This window comes from Humulus lupulus, chromosome X (genome assembly GCF_963169125.1).
Source record: "Humulus lupulus chromosome X, drHumLupu1.1, whole genome shotgun sequence".
In the NCBI taxonomy this organism is placed as follows: Eukaryota; Viridiplantae; Streptophyta; class Magnoliopsida; order Rosales; family Cannabaceae; genus Humulus; species Humulus lupulus.
In genome coordinates, this window is record NC_084802.1 from 181,482,766 (window position 1) to 181,501,457 (window position 18,692).

Here is an 18,692-nt window from a genome sequence, read left to right on the forward strand (position 1 = left end):
TTTAGAGTGTGATACTGTCAAAATACTGAGAGATGTCCTATTATAAGGCAAAAACTTGTGAAAATTTCCAACAAAAAGGGTAATTTTTTTTCGAATGTAAAATTAAGGCTCCTTTTCAACTCCAATAGATGCATTTCCCATGATATCTCCTGGGGAAAAATTTTGGAACGAGTTGTACACCAGTGTAATACATTTCGGAGAAATTAGTGAAATCTCCAATTCACCAAAGGGGTACCCCTTTCAGAAATATTCGATTTCTCTAGTATGAATTGGAGCAATGTTTTGAAAGTGAATACTAAGGAAAATCCGAGGGTCATGGGCACAAAAGTTGTAGCCCTATATCTTAGGCTTCTATGTATAAAATATCGTGCATATCCGAGGTGTTTATAGTGTGATACTGTCAAAATACTGAGAGATGTCCTAATATAAGGCAAAAACTTGTGAAAATTTCCAACAAAAAGGGTAATTTTTTTTCGAATGTAGAATTAAGGCTCCTTTTCAACTCCAATAGATGCATTTCCCATGATATCTCCTGGGGAAAAATTTTGGAACGAGTTGTACACCAGTGTAATACATTTCGGAGAAATTAGTGAAATCTCCAATTCACCAAAGGGGTACCCCTTTCAGAAATATTCGATTTCTCTAGTATGAATTGCAGCAATGTTGTGAAAGTGAATACTAAGGAAAATCTGAGGGTCATGGGCACAAAAGTTGTAGCCCTATATCTTAGGCTTCTATGTATAAAATATTGTGCATATCCGAGGTGTTTAGAGTGTGATACTGTCAAAATACTGAGAGATGTCCTATTATAAGGCAAAAACTTGTGAAAATTTCCAACAAAAAGGGTAATTTTTTTTCGAATGTAAAATTAAGGCTCCTTTTCAACTCCAATAGATGCATTTCCCATGATATCTCCTGGGGAAAAATTTTGGAACGAGTTGTACACCAGTGTAATACATTTCGGAGAAATTAGTGAAATCTCCAATTCACCAAAGGGGTACCCCTTTCAGAAATATTCGATTTCTCTAGTATGAATTGGAGCAATGTTTTGAAAGTGAATACTAAGGAAAATCCGAGGGTCATGGGCACAAAAGTTGTAGCCCTATATCTTAGGCTTCTATGTATAAAATATCGTGCATATCCGAGGTGTTTATAGTGTGATACAGTCAAAATACTGAGAGATGTCCTAATATAAGGCAAAATCTTGTGAAAATTTCCAACAAAAAGGGTAATTTTTTTTCGAATGTAGAATTAAGGCTCCTTTTCAACTCCAATAGATGCATTTCCCATGATATCTCCTGGGGAAAAATTTTGGAACGAGTTGTACACCAGTGTAATACATTTCGGAGAAATTAGTGAAATCTCCAATTCACCAAAGGGGTACCCCTTTCAGAAATATTCGATTTCTCTAGTATGAATTGCAGCAATGTTGTGAAAGTGAATACTAAGGAATATGCGAGGGTCATGGGCACAAAAGTTGTAGCCCTATATCTTAGGCTTCTATGTATAAAATATCGTGCATATCCGAGGTGTTTAGAGTGTGATACTGTCAAAATACTGAGAGATGTCCTATTATAAGGCAAAAACTTGTGAAAATTTCCAACAAAAAGGGTAATTTTTTTTCGAATGTAAAATTAAGGCTCCTTTTCAACTCCAATAGATGCATTTCCCATGATATCTCCTGGGGAAAAATTTTGGAACGAGTTGTACACCAGTGTAATACATTTCGGAGAAATTAGTGAAATCTCCAATTCACCAAAGGGGTACCCCTTTCAGAAATATTCGATTTCTCTAGTATGAATTGGAGCAATGTTTTGAAAGTGAATACTAAGGAAAATCCGAGGGTCATGGGCACAAAAGTTGTAGCCCTATATCTTAGGCTTCTATGTATAAAATATCGTGCATATCCGAGGTGTTTATAGTGTGATACTGTCAAAATACTGAGAGATGTCCTAATATAAGGCAAAAACTTGTGAAAATTTCCAACAAAAAGGGTAATTTTTTTTCGAATGTAGAATTAAGGCTCCTTTTCAACTCCAATAGATGCATTTCCCATGATATCTCCTGGGGAAAAATTTTGGAACGAGTTGTACACCAGTGTAATACATTTCGGAGAAATTAGTGAAATCTCCAATTCACCAAAGGGGTACCCCTTTCAGAAATATTCGATTTCTCTAGTATGAATTGCAGCAATGTTGTGAAAGTGAATACTAAGGAAAATCTGAGGGTCATGGGCACAAAAGTTGTAGCCCTATATCTTAGGCTTCTATGTATAAAATATTGTGCATATCCGAGGTGTTTAGAGTGTGATACTGTCAAAATACTGAGAGATGTCCTATTATAAGGCAAAAACTTGTGAAAATTTCCAACAAAAAGGGTAATTTTTTTTCGAATGTAAAATTAAGGCTCCTTTTCAACTCCAATAGATGCATTTCCCATGATATCTCCTGGGGAAAAATTTTGGAACGAGTTGTACACCAGTGTAATACATTTCGGAGAAATTAGTGAAATCTCCAATTCACCAAAGGGGTACCCCTTTCAGAAATATTCGATTTCTCTAGTATGAATTGGAGCAATGTTTTGAAAGTGAATACTAAGGAAAATCCGAGGGTCATGGGCACAAAAGTTGTAGCCCTATATCTTAGGCTTCTATGTATAAAATATCGTGCATATCCGAGGTGTTTATAGTGTGATACTGTCAAAATACTGAGAGATGTCCTAATATAAGGCAAAATCTTGTGAAAATTTCCAACAAAAAGGGTAATTTTTTTTCGAATGTAGAATTAAGGCTCCTTTTCAACTCCAATAGATGCATTTCCCATGATATCTCCTGGGGAAAAATTTTGGAACGAGTTGTACACCAGTGTAATACATTTCGGAGAAATTAGTGAAATCTCCAATTCACCAAAGGGGTACCCCTTTCAGAAATATTCGATTTCTCTAGTATGAATTGCAGCAATGTTGTGAAAGTGAATACTAAGGAATATGCGAGGGTCATGGGCACAAAAGTTGTAGCCCTATATCTTAGGCTTCTATGTATAAAATATCGTGCATATCCGAGGTGTTTAGAGTGTGATACTGTCAAAATACTGAGAGATGTCCTATTATAAGGCAAAAACTTGTGAAAATTTCCAACAAAAAGGGTAATTTTTTTTCGAATGTAAAATTAAGGCTCCTTTTCAACTCCAATAGATGCATTTCCCATGATATCTCCTGGGGAAAAATTTTGGAACGAGTTGTACACCAGTGTAATACATTTCGGAGAAATTAGTGAAATCTCCAATTCACCAAAGGGGTACCCCTTTCAGAAATATTCGATTTCTCTAGTATGAATTGGAGCAATGTTTTGAAAGTGAATACTAAGGAAAATCCGAGGGTCATGGGCACAAAAGTTGTAGCCCTATATCTTAGGCTTCTATGTATAAAATATCGTGCATATCCGAGGTGTTTATAGTGTGATACTGTCAAAATACTGAGAGATGTCCTAATATAAGGCAAAAACTTGTGAAAATTTCCAACAAAAAGGGTAATTTTTTTTCGAATGTAGAATTAAGGCTCCTTTTCAACTCCAATAGATGCATTTCCCATGATATCTCCTGGGGAAAAATTTTGGAACGAGTTGTACACCAGTGTAATACATTTCGGAGAAATTAGTGAAATCTCCAATTCACCAAAGGGGTACCCCTTTCAGAAATATTCGATTTCTCTAGTATGAATTGCAGCAATGTTGTGAAAGTGAATACTAAGGAAAATCTGAGGGTCATGGGCACAAAAGTTGTAGCCCTATATCTTAGGCTTCTATGTATAAAATATTGTGCATATCCGAGGTGTTTAGAGTGTGATACTGTCAAAATACTGAGAGATGTCCTATTATAAGGCAAAAACTTGTGAAAATTTCCAACAAAAAGGGTAATTTTTTTTCGAATGTAAAATTAAGGCTCCTTTTCAACTCCAATAGATGCATTTCCCATGATATCTCCTGGGGAAAAATTTTGGAACGAGTTGTACACCAGTGTAATACATTTCGGAGAAATTAGTGAAATCTCCAATTCACCAAAGGGGTACCCCTTTCAGAAATATTCGATTTCTCTAGTATGAATTGGAGCAATGTTTTGAAAGTGAATACTAAGGAAAATCCGAGGGTCATGGGCACAAAAGTTGTAGCCCTATATCTTAGGCTTCTATGTATAAAATATCGTGCATATCCGAGGTGTTTATAGTGTGATACAGTCAAAATACTGAGAGATGTCCTAATATAAGGCAAAATCTTGTGAAAATTTCCAACAAAAAGGGTAATTTTTTTTCGAATGTAGAATTAAGGCTCCTTTTCAACTCCAATAGATGCATTTCCCATGATATCTCCTGGGGAAAAATTTTGGAACGAGTTGTACACCAGTGTAATACATTTCGGAGAAATTAGTGAAATCTCCAATTCACCAAAGGGGTACCCCTTTCAGAAATATTCGATTTCTCTAGTATGAATTGCAGCAATGTTGTGAAAGTGAATACTAAGGAATATGCGAGGGTCATGGGCACAAAAGTTGTAGCCCTATATCTTAGGCTTCTATGTATAAAATATCGTGCATATCCGAGGTGTTTAGAGGGTGATACGGTCAAAATACTGAGAGATGTCCGAATATAAGGCAAAAACTTGTGAAAATTTCCAACAAAAAGGGTAATTTTTTTTCGAATGTAGAATTAAGGCTCCTTTTCAACTCCAATAGATGCATTTCCCATGATATCTCCTGGGGAAAAATTTTGGAACGAGTTGTACACCAGTGTAATACATTTCGGAGAAATTAGTGAAATCTCCAATTCACCAAAGGGGTACCCCTTTCAGAAATACTCGATTTCTCTAGTATGAATTGGAGCAATGTTTTGAAAGTGAATACTAAGGAAAATCCGAGGGTCATGGGCACAAAAGTTGTAGCCCTATATCTTAGGCTTCTATGTATAAAATATCGTGCATATCCGAGGTGTTTAGAGTGTGATACTGTCAAAATACTGAGAGATGTCCTATTATAAGGCAAAAACTTGTGAAAATTTCCAACAAAAAGGGTAATTTTTTTTCGAATGTAGAATTAAGGCTCCTTTTCAACTCCAATAGATGCATTTCCCATGATATCTCCTGGGGAAAAATTTTGGAACGAGTTGTACACCAGTGTAATACATTTCGGAGAAATTAGTGAAATCTCCAATTCACCAAAGGGGTACCCCTTTCAGAAATATTCGATTTCTCTAGTATGAATTGGAGCAATGTTTTGAAAGTGAATACTAAGGAAAATCCGAGGGTCATGGGCACAAAAGTTGTAGCCCTATATCTTAGGCTTCTATGTATAAAATATCGTGCATATCCGAGGTGTTTATAGTGTGATACTGTCAAAATACTGAGAGATGTCCTAATATAAGGCAAAAACTTGTGAAAATTTCCAACAAAAAGGGTAATTTTTTTTCGAATGTAGAATTAAGGCTCCTTTTCAACTCCAATAGATGCATTTCCCATGATATCTCCTGGGGAAAAATTTTGGAACGAGTTGTACACCAGTGTAATACATTTCGGAGAAATTAGTGAAATCTCCAATTCACCAAAGGGGTACCCCTTTCAGAAATATTCGATTTCTCTAGTATGAATTGGAGCAATGTTTTGAAAGTGAATACTAAGGAAAATCCGAGGGTCATGGGCACAAAAGTTGTAGCCCTATATCTTAGGCTTCTATGTATAAAATATCGTGCATATCCGAGGTGTTTAGAGGGTGATACTGTCAAAATACTGAGAGATGTCCTATTATAAGGCAAAAACTTGTGAAAATTTCCAACAAAAAGGGTAATTTTTTTTCGAATGTAAAATTAAGGCTCCTTTTCAACTCCAATAGATGCATTTCCCATGATATCTCCTGGGGAAAAATTTTGGAACGAGTTGTACACCAGTGTAATACATTTCGGAGAAATTAGTGAAATCTCCAATTCACCAAAGGGGTACCCCTTTCAGAAATATTCGATTTCTCTAGTATGAATTGGAGCAATGTTTTGAAAGTGAATACTAAGGAAAATCCGAGGGTCATGGGCACAAAAGTTGTAGCCCTATATCTTAGGCTTCTATGTATAAAATATCGTGCATATCCGAGGTGTTTATAGTGTGATACTGTCAAAATACTGAGAGATGTCCTAATATAAGGCAAAATCTTGTGAAAATTTCCAACAAAAAGGGTAATTTTTTTTCGAATGTAGAATTAAGGCTCCTTTTCAACTCCAATAGATGCATTTCCCATGATATCTCCTGGGGAAAAATTTTGGAACGAGTTGTACACCAGTGTAATACATTTCGGAGAAATTAGTGAAATCTCCAATTCACCAAAGGGGTACCCCTTTCAGAAATATTCGATTTCTCTAGTATGAATTGCAGCAATGTTGTGAAAGTGAATACTAAGGAATATGCGAGGGTCATGGGCACAAAAGTTGTAGCCCTATATCTTAGGCTTCTATGTATAAAATATCGTGCATATCCGAGGTGTTTAGAGTGTGATACTGTCAAAATACTGAGAGATGTCCTATTATAAGGCAAAAACTTGTGAAAATTTCCAACAAAAAGGGTAATTTTTTTTCGAATGTAAAATTAAGGCTCCTTTTCAACTCCAATAGATGCATTTCCCATGATATCTCCTGGGGAAAAATTTTGGAACGAGTTGTACACCAGTGTAATACATTTCGGAGAAATTAGTGAAATCTCCAATTCACCAAAGGGGTACCCCTTTCAGAAATATTCGATTTCTCTAGTATGAATTGGAGCAATGTTTTGAAAGTGAATACTAAGGAAAATCCGAGGGTCATGGGCACAAAAGTTGTAGCCCTATATCTTAGGCTTCTATGTATAAAATATCGTGCATATCCGAGGTGTTTATAGTGTGATACTGTCAAAATACTGAGAGATGTCCTAATATAAGGCAAAAACTTGTGAAAATTTCCAACAAAAAGGGTAATTTTTTTTCGAATGTAGAATTAAGGCTCCTTTTCAACTCCAATAGATGCATTTCCCATGATATCTCCTGGGGAAAAATTTTGGAACGAGTTGTACACCAGTGTAATACATTTCGGAGAAATTAGTGAAATCTCCAATTCACCAAAGGGGTACCCCTTTCAGAAATATTCGATTTCTCTAGTATGAATTGCAGCAATGTTGTGAAAGTGAATACTAAGGAAAATCCGAGGGTCATGGGCACAAAAGTTGTAGCCCTATATCTTAGGCTTCTATGTATAAAATATCGTGCATATCCGAGGTGTTTAGAGTGTGATACTGTCAAAATACTGAGAGATGTCCTATTATAAGGCAAAAACTTGTGAAAATTTCCAACAAAAAGGGTAATTTTTTTTCGAATGTAAAATTAAGGCTCCTTTTCAACTCCAATAGATGCATTTCCCATGATATCTCCTGGGGAAAAATTTTGGAACGAGTTGTACACCAGTGTAATACATTTCGGAGAAATTAGTGAAATCTCCAATTCACCAAAGGGGTACCCCTTTCAGAAATATTCGATTTCTCTAGTATGAATTGGAGCAATGTTTTGAAAGTGAATACTAAGGAAAATCCGAGGGTCATGGGCACAAAAGTTGTAGCCCTATATCTTAGGCTTCTATGTATAAAATATCGTGCATATCCGAGGTGTTTATAGTGTGATACAGTCAAAATACTGAGAGATGTCCTAATATAAGGCAAAATCTTGTGAAAATTTCCAACAAAAAGGGTAATTTTTTTTCGAATGTAGAATTAAGGCTCCTTTTCAACTCCAATAGATGCATTTCCCATGATATCTCCTGGGGAAAAATTTTGGAACGAGTTGTACACCAGTGTAATACATTTCGGAGAAATTAGTGAAATCTCCAATTCACCAAAGGGGTACCCCTTTCAGAAATATTCGATTTCTCTAGTATGAATTGCAGCAATGTTGTGAAAGTGAATACTAAGGAATATGCGAGGGTCATGGGCACAAAAGTTGTAGCCCTATATCTTAGGCTTCTATGTATAAAATATCGTGCATATCCGAGGTGTTTAGAGGGTGATACGGTCAAAATACTGAGAGATGTCCGAATATAAGGCAAAAACTTGTGAAAATTTCCAACAAAAAGGGTAATTTTTTTTCGAATGTAGAATTAAGGCTCCTTTTCAACTCCAATAGATGCATTTCCCATGATATCTCCTGGGGAAAAATTTTGGAACGAGTTGTACACCAGTGTAATACATTTCGGAGAAATTAGTGAAATCTCCAATTCACCAAAGGGGTACCCCTTTCAGAAATACTCGATTTCTCTAGTATGAATTGGAGCAATGTTTTGAAAGTGAATACTAAGGAAAATCCGAGGGTCATGGGCACAAAAGTTGTAGCCCTATATCTTAGGCTTCTATGTATAAAATATCGTGCATATCCGAGGTGTTTAGAGTGTGATACTGTCAAAATACTGAGAGATGTCCTATTATAAGGCAAAAACTTGTGAAAATTTCCAACAAAAAGGGTAATTTTTTTTCGAATGTAGAATTAAGGCTCCTTTTCAACTCCAATAGATGCATTTCCCATGATATCTCCTGGGGAAAAATTTTGGAACGAGTTGTACACCAGTGTAATACATTTCGGAGAAATTAGTGAAATCTCCAATTCACCAAAGGGGTACCCCTTTCAGAAATATTCGATTTCTCTAGTATGAATTGGAGCAATGTTTTGAAAGTGAATACTAAGGAAAATCCGAGGGTCATGGGCACAAAAGTTGTAGCCCTATATCTTAGGCTTCTATGTATAAAATATCGTGCATATCCGAGGTGTTTATAGTGTGATACTGTCAAAATACTGAGAGATGTCCTAATATAAGGCAAAAACTTGTGAAAATTTCCAACAAAAAGGGTAATTTTTTTTCGAATGTAGAATTAAGGCTCCTTTTCAACTCCAATAGATGCATTTCCCATGATATCTCCTGGGGAAAAATTTTGGAACGAGTTGTACACCAGTGTAATACATTTCGGAGAAATTAGTGAAATCTCCAATTCACCAAAGGGGTACCCCTTTCAGAAATATTCGATTTCTCTAGTATGAATTGGAGCAATGTTTTGAAAGTGAATACTAAGGAAAATCCGAGGGTCATGGGCACAAAAGTTGTAGCCCTATATCTTAGGCTTCTATGTATAAAATATCGTGCATATCCGAGGTGTTTAGAGTGTGATACTGTCAAAATACTGAGAGATGTCCTATTATAAGGCAAAAACTTGTGAAAATTTCCAACAAAAAGGGTAATTTTTTTTCGAATGTAGAATTAAGGCTCCTTTTCAACTCCAATAGATGCATTTCCCATGATATCTCCTGGGGAAAAATTTTGGAACGAGTTGTACACCAGTGTAATACATTTCGGAGAAATTAGTGAAATCTCCAATTCACCAAAGGGGTACCCCTTTCAGAAATATTCGATTTCTCTAGTATGAATTGGAGCAATGTTTTGAAAGTGAATACTAAGGAAAATCCGAGGGTCATGGGCACAAAAGTTGTAGCCCTATATCTTAGGCTTCTATGTATAAAATATCGTGCATATCCGAGGTGTTTATAGTGTGATACTGTCAAAATACTGAGAGATGTCCTAATATAAGGCAAAAACTTGTGAAAATTTCCAACAAAAAGGGTAATTTTTTTTCGAATGTAGAATTAAGGCTCCTTTTCAACTCCAATAGATGCATTTCCCATGATATCTCCTGGGGAAAAATTTTGGAACGAGTTGTACACCAGTGTAATACATTTCGGAGAAATTAGTGAAATCTCCAATTCACCAAAGGGGTACCCCTTTCAGAAATATTCGATTTCTCTAGTATGAATTGGAGCAATGTTTTGAAAGTGAATACTAAGGAAAATCCGAGGGTCATGGGCACAAAAGTTGTAGCCCTATATCTTAGGCTTCTATGTATGAAATATCGTACATATCCGAGGTGTTTAGAGTGTGATACTGTCAAAATACTGAGAGATGTCCTAATATAAGGCAAAAACTTGTGAAAATTTCCAACAAAAAGGGTAATTTTTTTTCGAATGTAGAATTAAGGCTCCTTTTCAACTCCAATAGATGCATTTCCCATGATATCTCCTGGGGAAAAATTTTGGAACGAGTTGTACACCAGTGTAATACATTTCGGAGAAATTAGTGAAATCTCCAATTCACCAAAGGGGTACCCCTTTCAGAAATATTCGATTTCTCTAGTATGAATTGGAGCAATGTTTTGAAAGTGAATACTAAGGAAAATCCGAGGGTCATGGGCACAAAAGTTGTAGCCCTATATCTTAGGCTTCTATGTATAAAATATCGTGCATATCCGAGGTGTTTAGAGGGTGATACGGTCAAAATACTGAGAGATGTCCGAATATAAGGCAAAAACTTGTGAAAATTTCCAACAAAAAGGGTAATTTTTTTTCGAATGTAGAATTAAGGCTCCTTTTCAACTCCAATAGATGCATTTCCCATGATATCTCCTGGGGAAAAATTTTGGAACGAGTTGTACACCAGTGTAATACATTTCGGAGAAATTAGTGAAATCTCCAATTCACCAAAGGGGTACCCCTTTCAGAAATACTCGATTTCTCTAGTATGAATTGGAGCAATGTTTTGAAAGTGAATACTAAGGAAAATCCGAGGGTCATGGGCACAAAAGTTGTAGCCCTATATCTTAGGCTTCTATGTATAAAATATCGTGCATATCCGAGGTGTTTAGAGTGTGATACTGTCAAAATACTGAGAGATGTCCTATTATAAGGCAAAAACTTGTGAAAATTTCCAACAAAAAGGGTAATTTTTTTTCGAATGTAGAATTAAGGCTCCTTTTCAACTCCAATAGATGCATTTCCCATGATATCTCCTGGGGAAAAATTTTGGAACGAGTTGTACACCAGTGTAATACATTTCGGAGAAATTAGTGAAATCTCCAATTCACCAAAGGGGTACCCCTTTCAGAAATATTCGATTTCTCTAGTATGAATTGCAGCAATGTTGTGAAAGTGAATACTAAGGAATATGCGAGGGTCATGGGCACAAAAGTTGTAGCCCTATATCTTAGGCTTCTATGTATAAAATATCGTGCATATCCGAGGTGTTTAGAGGGTGATACGGTCAAAATACTGAGAGATGTCCGAATATAAGGCAAAAACTTGTGAAAATTTCCAACAAAAAGGGTAATTTTTTTTCGAATGTAGAATTAAGGCTCCTTTTCAACTCCAATAGATGCATTTCCCATGATATCTCCTGGGGAAAAATTTTGGAACGAGTTGTACACCAGTGTAATACATTTCGGAGAAATTAGTGAAATCTCCAATTCACCAAAGGGGTACCCCTTTCAGAAATACTCGATTTCTCTAGTATGAATTGGAGCAATGTTTTGAAAGTGAATACTAAGGAAAATCCGAGGGTCATGGGCACAAAAGTTGTAGCCCTATATCTTAGGCTTCTATGTATAAAATATCGTGCATATCCGAGGTGTTTAGAGTGTGATACTGTCAAAATACTGAGAGATGTCCTATTATAAGGCAAAAACTTGTGAAAATTTCCAACAAAAAGGGTAATTTTTTTTCGAATGTAGAATTAAGGCTCCTTTTCAACTCCAATAGATGCATTTCCCATGATATCTCCTGGGGAAAAATTTTGGAACGAGTTGTACACCAGTGTAATACATTTCGGAGAAATTAGTGAAATCTCCAATTCACCAAAGGGGTACCCCTTTCAGAAATATTCGATTTCTCTAGTATGAATTGGAGCAATGTTTTGAAAGTGAATACTAAGGAAAATCCGAGGGTCATGGGCACAAAAGTTGTAGCCCTATATCTTAGGCTTCTATGTATAAAATATCGTGCATATCCGAGGTGTTTAGAGGGTGATACGATCAAAATACTGAGAGATGTACGAATATAAGGCAAAAACTTGTGAAAATTTCCAACAAAAAGGGTAATATTTTTTCGAATGTATAATTAAGGCTCCGTTTCAACTCCAATAGATGCATTTGCCCATGAGATCTCCTGGGGAGAAATATCGAACGAGCTGAACACCAGTGTAATACATTTCGGAGAAATTGGTGAAATCTCCAATTCACCAAAAGGGTACCCCTTTCAGAAATCTCGATTTCTCTATTATGAATTGCAGCAATGTTGTGAAAGTGAATACTAAGGAATATGCGAGTGTCATGTGCACAAAAGTTGTAGCCCTATATCTTAGGCTTCTATGTATAAAATATCGTGCATATCCGAGGTGTTTAGAGGGTGATACGGTCAAAATACTGAGAGATGTCCGAATATAAGGCAAAAACTTGTGAAAATTTCCAACAAAAAGGGTAATTTTTTTTCGAATGTAGAATTAAGGCTCCTTTTCAACTCCAATAGATGCATTTCCCATGATATCTCCTGGGGAAAAATTTTGGAACGAGTTGTACACCAGTGTAATACATTTCGGAGAAATTAGTGAAATCTCCAATTCACCAAAGGGGTACCCCTTTCAGAAATATTCGATTTCTCTAGTATGAATTGCAGCAATGTTGTGAAAGTGAATACTAAGGAATATGCGAGGGTCATGGGCACAAAAGTTGTAGCCCTATATCTTAGGCTTCTATGTATAAAATATCGTGCATATCCGAGGTGTTTAGAGGGTGATACGGTCAAAATACTGAGAGATGTCCGAATATAAGGCAAAAACTTGTGAAAATTTCCAACAAAAAGGGTAATTTTTTTTCGAATGTAGAATTAAGGCTCCTTTTCAACTCCAATAGATGCATTTCCCATGATATCTCCTGGGGAAAAATTTTGGAACGAGTTGTACACCAGTGTAATACATTTCGGAGAAATTAGTGAAATCTCCAATTCACCAAAGGGGTACCCCTTTCAGAAATACTCGATTTCTCTAGTATGAATTGGAGCAATGTTTTGAAAGTGAATACTAAGGAAAATCCGAGGGTCATGGGCACAAAAGTTGTAGCCCTATATCTTAGGCTTCTATGTATAAAATATCGTGCATATCCGAGGTGTTTAGAGTGTGATACTGTCAAAATACTGAGAGATGTCCTATTATAAGGCAAAAACTTGTGAAAATTTCCAACAAAAAGGGTAATTTTTTTTCGAATGTAGAATTAAGGCTCCTTTTCAACTCCAATAGATGCATTTCCCATGATATCTCCTGGGGAAAAATTTTGGAACGAGTTGTACACCAGTGTAATACATTTCGGAGAAATTAGTGAAATCTCCAATTCACCAAAGGGGTACCCCTTTCAGAAATATTCGATTTCTCTAGTATGAATTGGAGCAATGTTTTGAAAGTGAATACTAAGGAAAATCCGAGGGTCATGGGCACAAAAGTTGTAGCCCTATATCTTAGGCTTCTATGTATGAAATATCGTGCATATCCGAGGTGTTTAGAGTGTGATACTGTCAAACTACTGAGAGATGTCCTAATATAAGGCAAAAACTTGTGAAAATTTCCAACAAAAAGGGTAATTTTTTTTCGAATGTAGAATTAAGGCTCCTTTTCAACTCCAATAGATGCATTTCCCATGATATCTCCTGGGGAAAAATTTTGTAACGAGTTGTACACCAGTGTAATACATTTCGGAGAAATTAGTGAAATCTCCAATTCACCAAAGGGGTACCCCTTTCAGAAATATTCGATTTCTCTAGTATGAATTGGAGCAATGTTTTGAAAGTGAATACTAAGGAAAATCCGAGGGTCATGGGCACAAAAGTTGTAGCCCTATATCTTAGGCTTCTATGTATAAAATATCGTGCATATCCGAGGTGTTTAGAGGGTGATACTGTCAAAATACTGAGAGATGTCCGAATATAAGGCAAAAACATGTGAAAATTTCCAACAAAAAGGGTAATTTTTTTTCGAATGTAGAATTAAGGCTCCTTTTCAACTCCAATAGATGCATTTCCCATGATATCTCCTGGGGAAAAATTTTGGAACGAGTTGTACACCAGTGTAATACATTTCGGAGAAATTAGTGAAATCTCCAATTCACCAAAGGGGTACCCCTTTCAGAAATATTCGATTTCTCTAGTATGAATTGCAGCAATGTTGTGAAAGTGAATACTAAGGAATATGCGAGGGTCATGGGCACAAAAGTTGTAGCCCTATATCTTAGGCTTCTATGTATAAAATATCGTGCATATCCGAGGTGTTTAGAGGGTGATACGGTCAAAATACTGAGAGATGTCCGAATATAAGGCAAAAACTTGTGAAAATTTCCAACAAAAAGGGTAATTTTTTTTCGAATGTAGAATTAAGGCTCCTTTTCAACTCCAATAGATGCATTTCCCATGATATCTCCTGGGGAAAAATTTTGGAACGAGTTGTACACCAGTGTAATACATTTCGGAGAAATTAGTGAAATCTCCAATTCACCAAAGGGGTACCCCTTTCAGAAATACTCGATTTCTCTAGTATGAATTGGAGCAATGTTTTGAAAGTGAATACTAAGGAAAATCCGAGGGTCATGGGCACAAAAGTTGTAGCCCTATATCTTAGGCTTCTATGTATAAAATATCGTGCATATCCGAGGTGTTTAGAGTGTGATACTGTCAAAATACTGAGAGATGTCCTATTATAAGGCAAAAACTTGTGAAAATTTCCAACAAAAAGGGTAATTTTTTTTCGAATGTAGAATTAAGGCTCCTTTTCAACTCCAATAGATGCATTTCCCATGATATCTCCTGGGGAAAAATTTTGGAACGAGTTGTACACCAGTGTAATACATTTCGGAGAAATTAGTGAAATCTCCAATTCACCAAAGGGGTACCCCTTTCAGAAATATTCGATTTCTCTAGTATGAATTGGAGCAATGTTTTGAAAGTGAATACTAAGGAAAATCCGAGGGTCATGGGCACAAAAGTTGTAGCCCTATATCTTAGGCTTCTATGTATGAAATATCGTGCATATCCGAGGTGTTTAGAGTGTGATACTGTCAAACTACTGAGAGATGTCCTAATATAAGGCAAAAACTTGTGAAAATTTCCAACAAAAAGGGTAATTTTTTTTCGAATGTAGAATTAAGGCTCCTTTTCAACTCCAATAGATGCATTTCCCATGATATCTCCTGGGGAAAAATTTTGTAACGAGTTGTACACCAGTGTAATACATTTCGGAGAAATTAGTGAAATCTCCAATTCACCAAAGGGGTACCCCTTTCAGAAATATTCGATTTCTCTAGTATGAATTGGAGCAATGTTTTGAAAGTGAATACTAAGGAAAATCCGAGGGTCATGGGCACAAAAGTTGTAGCCCTATATCTTAGGCTTCTATGTATAAAATATCGTGCATATCCGAGGTGTTTAGAGGGTGATACTGTCAAAATACTGAGAGATGTCCGAATATAAGGCAAAAACATGTGAAAATTTCCAACAAAAAGGGTAATTTTTTTTCGAATGTAGAATTAAGGCTCCTTTTCAACTCCAATAGATGCATTTCCCATGATATCTCCTGGGGAAAAATTTTGGAACGAGTTGTACACCAGTGTAATACATTTCGGAGAAATTAGTGAAATCTCCAATTCACCAAAGGGGTACCCCTTTCAGAAATATTCGATTTCTCTAGTATGAATTGCAGCAATGTTGTGAAAGTGAATACTAAGGAATATGCGAGGGTCATGGGCACAAAAGTTGTAGCCCTATATCTTAGGCTTCTATGTATAAAATATCGTGCATATCCGAGGTGTTTAGAGGGTGATACGGTCAAAATACTGAGAGATGTCCGAATATAAGGCAAAAACTTGTGAAAATTTCCAACAAAAAGGGTAATTTTTTTTCGAATGTAGAATTAAGGCTCCTTTTCAACTCCAATAGATGCATTTCCCATGATATCTCCTGGGGAAAAATTTTGGAACGAGTTGTACACCAGTGTAATACATTTCGGAGAAATTAGTGAAATCTCCAATTCACCAAAGGGGTACCCCTTTCAGAAATACTCGATTTCTCTAGTATGAATTGGAGCAATGTTTTGAAAGTGAATACTAAGGAAAATCCGAGGGTCATGGGCACAAAAGTTGTAGCCCTATATCTTAGGCTTCTATGTATAAAATATCGTGCATATCCGAGGTGTTTAGAGTGTGATACTGTCAAAATACTGAGAGATGTCCTATTATAAGGCAAAAACTTGTGAAAATTTCCAACAAAAAGGGTAATTTTTTTTCGAATGTAGAATTAAGGCTCCTTTTCAACTCCAATAGATGCATTTCCCATGATATCTCCTGGGGAAAAATTTTGGAACGAGTTGTACACCAGTGTAATACATTTCGGAGAAATTAGTGAAATCTCCAATTCACCAAAGGGGTACCCCTTTCAGAAATATTCGATTTCTCTAGTATGAATTGGAGCAATGTTTTGAAAGTGAATACTAAGGAAAATCCGAGGGTCATGGGCACAAAAGTTGTAGCCCTATATCTTAGGCTTCTATGTATGAAATATCGTGCATATCCGAGGTGTTTAGAGTGTGATACTGTCAAACTACTGAGAGATGTCCTAATATAAGGCAAAAACTTGTGAAAATTTCCAACAAAAAGGGTAATTTTTTTTCGAATGTAGAATTAAGGCTCCTTTTCAACTCCAATAGATGCATTTCCCATGATATCTCCTGGGGAAAAATTTTGTAACGAGTTGTACACCAGTGTAATACATTTCGGAGAAATTAGTGAAATCTCCAATTCACCAAAGGGGTACCCCTTTCAGAAATACTCGATTTCTCTAGTATGAATTGGAGCAATGTTTTGAAAGTGAATACTAAGGAAAATCCGAGGGTCATGGGCACAAAAGTTGTAGCCCTATATCTTAGGCTTCTATGTATAAAATATCGTGCATATCCGAGGTGTTTAGAGTGTGATACTGTCAAAATACTGAGAGATGTCCTATTATAAGGCAAAAACTTGTGAAAATTTCCAACAAAAAGGGTAATTTTTTTTCGAATGTAGAATTAAGGCTCCTTTTCAACTCCAATAGATGCATTTCCCATGATATCTCCTGGGGAAAAATTTTGGAACGAGTTGTACACCAGTGTAATACATTTCGGAGAAATTAGTGAAATCTCCAATTCACCAAAGGGGTACCCCTTTCAGAAATATTCGATTTCTCTAGTATGAATTGGAGCAATGTTTTGAAAGTGAATACTAAGGAAAATCCGAGGGTCATGGGCACAAAAGTTGTAGCCCTATATCTTAGGCTTCTATGTATGAAATATCGTGCATATCCGAGGTGTTTAGAGTGTGATACTGTCAAACTACTGAGAGATGTCCTAATATAAGGCAAAAACTTGTGAAAATTTCCAACAAAAAGGGTAATTTTTTTTCGAATGTAGAATTAAGGCTCCTTTTCAACTCCAATAGATGCATTTCCCATGATATCTCCTGGGGAAAAATTTTGTAACGAGTTGTACACCAGTGTAATACATTTCGGAGAAATTAGTGAAATCTCCAATTCACCAAAGGGGTACCCCTTTCAGAAATATTTGATTTCTCTAGTATGAATTGCAGCAATGTTGTGAAAGTGAATACTAAGGAATATGCGAGGGTCATGGGCACAAAAGTTGTAGCCCTATATCTTAGGCTTCTTTGTATGAAATATCGTGCATATCCGAGGTGTTTAGAGTGTGATACTGTCAAAATACTGAGAGATGTCCTAATATAAGGCAAAAACTTGTGAAAATTTCCACCAAAAAGGGTAATTTTTTTTCGAATGTAGAATTAAGGCTCCTTTTCAACTCCAATAGATGCATTTCCCATGATATCTCCTGGGGAAAAATTTTGGAACGAGTTGTACACAAGTGTAATACATTTCGGAGAAATTAGTGAAATCTCCAATTCACCAAAGGGGTACCCCTTTCAGAAATTTTCGATTTCTCTAGTATGAATTGGAGCAATGTTTTGAAAGTGAATACTAAGGAAAATCCGAGGGTCATGGGCACAAAAGTTGTAGCCCTATATCTTAGGCTTCTATGTATAAAATATCGTGCATATCCGAGGTGTTTAGAGTGTGATACTGTCAAAATACTGAGAGATGTCCTATTATAAGGCAAAAACTTGTGAAAATTTCCAACAAAAAGGGTAATTTTTTTTCGAATGTAGAATTAAGGCTCCTTTTCAACTCCAATAGATGCATTTCCCATGATATCTCCTGGGGAAAAATTTTGTAACGAGTTGTACACCAGTGTAATACATTTCGGAGAAATTAGTGAAATCTCCAATTCACCAAAGGGGTACCCCTTTCAGAAATATTCGATTTCTCTAGTATGAATTGCAGCAATGTTGTGAAAGTGAATACTAAGGAATATGCGAGGGTCATGGGCACAAAAGTTGTAGCCCTATATCTTAGGCTTCTTTGTATGAAATATCGTGCATATCCGAGGTGTTTAGAGTGTGATACTGTCAAAATACTGAGAGATGTCCTAATATAAGGCAAAAACTTGTGAAAATTTCCAACAAAAAGGGTAATTTTTTTTCGAATGTAGAATTAAGGCTCCTTTTCAACTCCAATAGATGCATTTCCCATGATATCTCCTGGGGAAAAATTTTGGAACGAGTTGTACACAAGTGTAATACATTTCGGAGAAATTAGTGAAATCTCCAATTCACCAAAGGGGTACCCCTTTCAGAAATATTCGATTTCTCTAGTATGAATTGGAGCAATGTTTTGAAAGTGAATACTAAGGAAAATCCG